This window comes from Catharus ustulatus, chromosome Z (genome assembly GCF_009819885.2).
Source record: "Catharus ustulatus isolate bCatUst1 chromosome Z, bCatUst1.pri.v2, whole genome shotgun sequence".
In the NCBI taxonomy this organism is placed as follows: Eukaryota; Metazoa; Chordata; class Aves; order Passeriformes; family Turdidae; genus Catharus; species Catharus ustulatus.
Window position 1 is genome coordinate 57,980,248 of NC_046262.2, and position 6,000 is coordinate 57,986,247.

A 6,000-nucleotide genomic window follows, 5' to 3' on the forward strand; every position below is an offset into this window, starting at 1 on the left:
GGCTGTCAGATGTTGAAATTGTTGAAGGCTGACCACAGATTGTTGAATTGGCAGCAGTAGTAAGGGCATTCTCTAAATTTGCAGACCCCATTAATATTGGTACTGACTCAGCATATGTTGCAGGAATCATGGAAAGAGCTGAAAATTCGTTGCTGAAAGACATTGCCAATGAACACTTACATTCTTTACTTAAAAATTTGATCTTTCTTCTCTCCCAAAGACAGCACCCTTACTTCATTATGCATATCAGTTCCCACACTACCCTTCCGGCGCCACTGACACAAGGTAACAACCGAGCTGACACACTTGCCACGGTGACACAAGTAACAGAACCTAACACACTTGAACGGGCAAAGCTTAGCCATGCATGTGTTCATCAAAATGCTCCAGCTTGACATAGAATGTTTGATATTACCAAGGAGCAAGCCAAAGCATTTGTAACCATGTGCTCTAGTTGCCAAAAACTTTCCTTACCAGCTATTGGAGCAGGGATCAACCCTAGGGAACTCTACTGTTTACAATTATGGCAAACAGACATCAAACACCACCCTTCATTCGCTCCCTTCAAATACATTCATCTTTCTATAGATACCTTTTCAGGTGCTATCTTTGCCTCCGCTAACACCAAAGAAACAACCGCACATGCTATTAAATATTTTCTTCAAGCATTTGCAATCCTAGGTATCCATCAAGAAATCAAAACCAATAATGGGCCAGCTTACACTTCACATAAAATAGAACAATTTTTCGATCAGTGGGGAGTCATCCATGCCACTGGCATCCCTCACTCCCCCACGGGCCAATCTATAGTTGAAAGAACCCATGGTTCCCTTAAAAGTCTTTTAGATAAACAAAAAGGGAGAGTAGAGATCTTATCTAACACAGAAAGGTTGACTAAATCCTTATATGTCTTCAATTTTTTGAATCATTCATTTATGGAACCGAACCCTCCAATTATCCCTCATTTTTCTAATACAACACAGGCTCAGCTAAAAGAAAGACCACCAGTGTTGGTAAAAGACCCTGAAACAAATCAAACCTTGGGACCATTTCAGTTCATAACTTGGGGGAAGGGATATGGTTGTGTCTCCACAGATGAAGGTCCTTGGTGGATGTCAGCCAAAACCATCAAACCTTACCTACAGCCTTTAAAGGAAGATCCACCAGGAAGTTCCAGTATTCCAACTCCTAACAGCGAGCCTGCAACTACTACTCCTCGTGATTGACCATTTCACAGTTCCTTTCCGCAAGTCATCCTTGGAACCATGACCCCCAAAGGACTCTTAAGTATCGCACTTGCTTTCTTTAATGTCCTGCGCTATGTCAGCAGCAAAATTGTCCAACAGTCAGGACAAAATATCTGGATTACTCACTCTAGCTAACATAACACACCAAGAGACTTCATGTTTATGTGTTGCCACCCCAAATAACCCCTTTTCAACATGCCTGGTAGGTCTACCAACACGAGTGGCCAGTAAATGGAAAGGCCATCAGTAATACGCAAAGTAACAGTCCCAATAGTAAGCTAAAATGCAATCCTGTAGATTTTTGGCACTCGCAGGCTCTCAATCTTCCACATGCGCCATTAGAGCCTCAAGAACTGCAACTATTTGGCTCAGTTAAAATGGATTACTGCATTACCTTTCACTACAAAAAGAGAGTTCAGTCGGTAAGATCTAATGGTGGTAAGCCCCAAATTGTAAAAACAGATGAACCAGCATTGTGGGATGTTTCCCCTCATCATCCAGGGTATAAAAATGAGAGCCTATGGTGCAATTATACCTCACGACATCCATCCAAACCAAGTGATGCCCCTCTGCAGTTACCTCCAGGCTTGTTTCTTGTTTGTGGGGACAGACCATGGCCTGCCATTCCATCTCGCAATAAAGGTAGACCACGTAGCCTTGGTAGGCTTACTTTACTAACTCCCAATGTAACAACACTAATTGGCAATGGTAAAAATAGGAAAAACTGTTTTGCACATCACTTCCAATCTGATTGTAACAGCAAATTAGAATTTTGGAATAGAGGACAAAGGAGAGCTGCCTCTGCTCTTGTACCTTGGGTAGCTGCTGCACAAGCAGTGACCCAGTTGGGAAGATTGGGATGTTGGTTAAGTAAACAAACCAACGCTACTTCTATTGCTCTAAGTGACCTTTTAACAGATGTGGACAGCATAAGACACACAACATTACAAAATAGAGCTGCCATAGATTTCTTGCTGTTGGCACAAGGACACGGATGCCAAGACTTCAAAGGCATGTGTTGCATGAACCTTTCAGACCATAGTGAGTCTATACACAAAATTATTCAAGTCCTTAAAGAAGAAGTCAAAGAGTTACAAATTAATGATGACACATCTGGTTTAATGGACTCTTTAAAAGTTGGGGAATCAAAGGGTGGTTGCTGTCTGTTATGAAGACCGGGGTATTTATCTTCCTAAGTGTTGTTGTTACACTGTTAGTTGTTCCTTGTCTGTTTGGATGTTTTTACAATGTTTCACAGAAATCATTTAGTTGTATTTCTATAATTAAACAAAAAGGGGGGGATATAAGAGTCATTACCAAGGAACACCTGTACCCTACCCGTCGTCCTTGGAAGGCATCAGTTAAAGTTGTAGCAATCCCGATGAAAAAGTTCCAAGGGATTATGGGATTGCCTGTGTTAATGTCTCAAAAATATTCCCGACCCTCATTTCCCAGTTATCATTACCACACCCAGTTTCCAGAATATTCCCCATTCCTTGTTTCCCCATTGGTCCCTACCTTCCCTAACCCCAGCTCTGCATAATTTTCTCCTCTACCCATTGGTCCCTGACCTCGACTCCAACTACTTTCCTGCTTCCCTTTTATACCCTGGACCACCGCACATCTTTTGTCCTCAGCCATTGACCCTTATACAGACATGGTCTGTATAAACATTTGTTTTTGCCATTATAAAAGTTCACGTGTTACTACTCGTGGTTGTTGCACCTGCTCTTCGCTTATTTTCACCACTCCTACCACGATATCACAAAAACCCTGAACCCTAAAAAGAATTGTTGGGGACGACCCTCACCCCCCGAGCGTGGGTGCCATGCCATCCTTTGAAACTGAGACCTGTGACACATGAGTCTTTCTTTGGCTTTGCTGTTGGTTTAAAAGTGGAACTCATCCAGAACCTTTGCCTTCTTTGCACCTAGAGGCAGATAATGAAAAGAGAGTTCAACAATGGCAGATAAGAGTAAAAAAGAGATTGTAGTAAGGGGAGGAACACCGGCAGGTAGTCCAGTGCAGATGATCGCTCTTCTCTGGAGCACAAGAGCAGCACAGAAAGAAAGCTCTGGACATGGAATCACTCACTTAGCAGTGCTTTCACAGAATGAGCCTGTCCATGCCACCCAAAGCACAAGTAGGATCCCTTATCTCCCGACACACAATTGCTATGTGTCCTACAGCCATTCTGTTCTTCCTGACCACCTCAGCTAAAGAGCCTCCATCCATGTACTCCAGCACCAACCAGACATCCCCATTTGCAAGGCAGCAGAAAGATGAAAACAACAGTGTGGGGAAGAATGTGCACATTTAGATTGCCGTATCGACGAAAAGCCTAGAATTGGGTTTTGTTTCCAGGTCACTGGTAAATGAAGATGGAATAAAATGAAGATATGCTGCACAAAGCTTATCCAGCGCTTGCATCTGTGCTGTCTAAATGAGGAAGGCACATCTGCACAGAAGGAGACGCTTAGGTGGCAAGCAGGGGAAAAAGTCAGTTTTGTAATGGCAAGGATAAATCTGGAAGTGGACACATCCCAGCAACTGCTTCATTGTTTTCATACAAAAATTCCATCCACCATTAACTCCAGCAACGAGACGCAGTTTTCACAGTTTTTACCCAGTGCATGTGGGTGTGGAACACACTTTGGAAAACCTTGCATAAAGGTCAGTCAGCAAACGTGAACAACAATTTCAAATCTGGCCAATGACATTTCTCCTAGCCTAGTCTTTTGGCATGCAAGGCAATGGAAAATAGTTGGAGCAGTGCAAAAGGAATCATTTCCCTGATACATTCTCAGCAGTCCTCCTCTGACACGTGGAAAAAATCACTCCCCAAAGCAGCACAGGAACATGCAGCCAGTAAACACACAGGCTGCTGGCTTAGTAAGAGAGTCAGGCTTCTGAGAACAATCCTCAAGCTATCTCTGCCAGGAACCATGAATGTGGATAAAATGCAATCTCTTCCCATTCCTCATACAGGGTGGATTGATGTTAATAGAAAGATCAATATCTGCTCGTGAGTAAAGAGCTTTTAAACCTTGGCTTTGCAAGTATGGAAACAAACATTTCCAGAAAAAGACCAGAACTACTTACCTTTCCAGGTAGGTAATAATATTGGGGTTCTTCTTTGCCCTCATGACCAGAAATTCTTTCAACACCTCCTCGCAGCTCTGGTGCTGAAGAGCAATTTGTTTTATGGCCACCTACAACAACGTTGAAATCCATTAGGGACAGACATTACAAGAACCTCTTTCTGTGTGTGCTTGTGGGGCAGAATGCCTTGTGACCTCGGTTAAAAGGGACTCTAAACATCAACCCCAAAGTACTAATAACACTCCCTGCACACACAGACTTCTCAAATGGCCTTTGTTTATCCCCACTTTTATCATTTACACATGTTTTGCTAACCAAAATCTATTTTGCTCAATGTTGCACAATTTTACTCTTGGTTGTGAAAAGGAATTGTAACAGCTGAAAATAAATTAGCCTTACTAGGGATTTTGATCAGCGCTTCAGAAAATGCTGCCATTCCTGATTGTGTGCCAAAGTAAATACACACATACACTATGGAGAAAATGCTGTCCAAAAAAGAACTCCAAGGTGACTCAAAATAAACTTGCAATCCTAGCACATCCTAACTTCTTCACTTTGGAGTCTGCATCTCTGAACAACATTCTTGAACATGGTTTAGAGTTGTAATTATTTAGTGAGTATATAAATGCAGAATCCTTTCTGTGCTACACTATGGATACACCCCAAGTTATAAGCAGGGTTTAGGGCTTTCGAGCACCTTGTAGGCCTCCCTCCAAGTGCAGCTCCTGAGCACAGCATAGCTGGTGGATAAAAGAACTGCCAGGAAGATGGAGTTGTGTTTGCTGAGAGGCAGAAATGAGAATTAAGGGCTCTGAACTTTTAGCCCCAAAGAGCACTGGGACTCTCCAAGACACCACCATTTGTCCTGTCCAGTACAAACAGCATCTCTGTAAAGGGATGTCATTGACATGGGACGAACACAAGGCTCTAATATTTAAGGCTCGTCATCAGCTTCCTCTCATCAATCTGTGTGTGTTTGTGTGTACTAGGTTCCCTACGACTGAAACGCAAAACTGCACTCCAGACAGAATCTCTCTAGCTTTAGGTCTTGCATTATGTTTCCAACTGAAGCACATGATGGAAAACAATGGGAAATGCTATCTGTGTCTGAACCTGGGATTAAGAGGAATTGGGTCAAAATGTTGGCTTTTTCCAGGAGCTAATCTATGCATATTTCTCTAGTATATCCAAGCAGGCATATCCTTCTCTGAAGGATGGCACTGCCATTCTTTCATTCATCAAGGTAGGTAGGAAGGACAAAGCCTGTCCAAATTGCATTTTGCAGCCCGCCTCTAGGCAGGCTGCTTCTGCAGGACAGCCTTTGCAGCCAAGACAGGCAGCCCAAATCTCTAGCCACAGATATCCTCACATGGGAAAGTGCTCAAGAGCTGCAAAATCTTCATGGGCTGTTGGCACTTACCACTCGTCCTGTGGCAGCCTCAAAAGCCTTATAAACTGTTCCAAAACACCTACAAACAGAAGTGGCAAGAACAGAGAAGCTGGTCAGTGCTGAGGAGCAAAAGGCAGCCCAGGCAGGAGCTCTCTGCTGCCTGCAGTGTCTCTCAAACACCAGGGTTCATCTACTCTTCAGCCAATAGCACAGCAGCCCAGCAGCCCTCTGCCATGCAGCATGCCCAAGGGATAAGCTGGG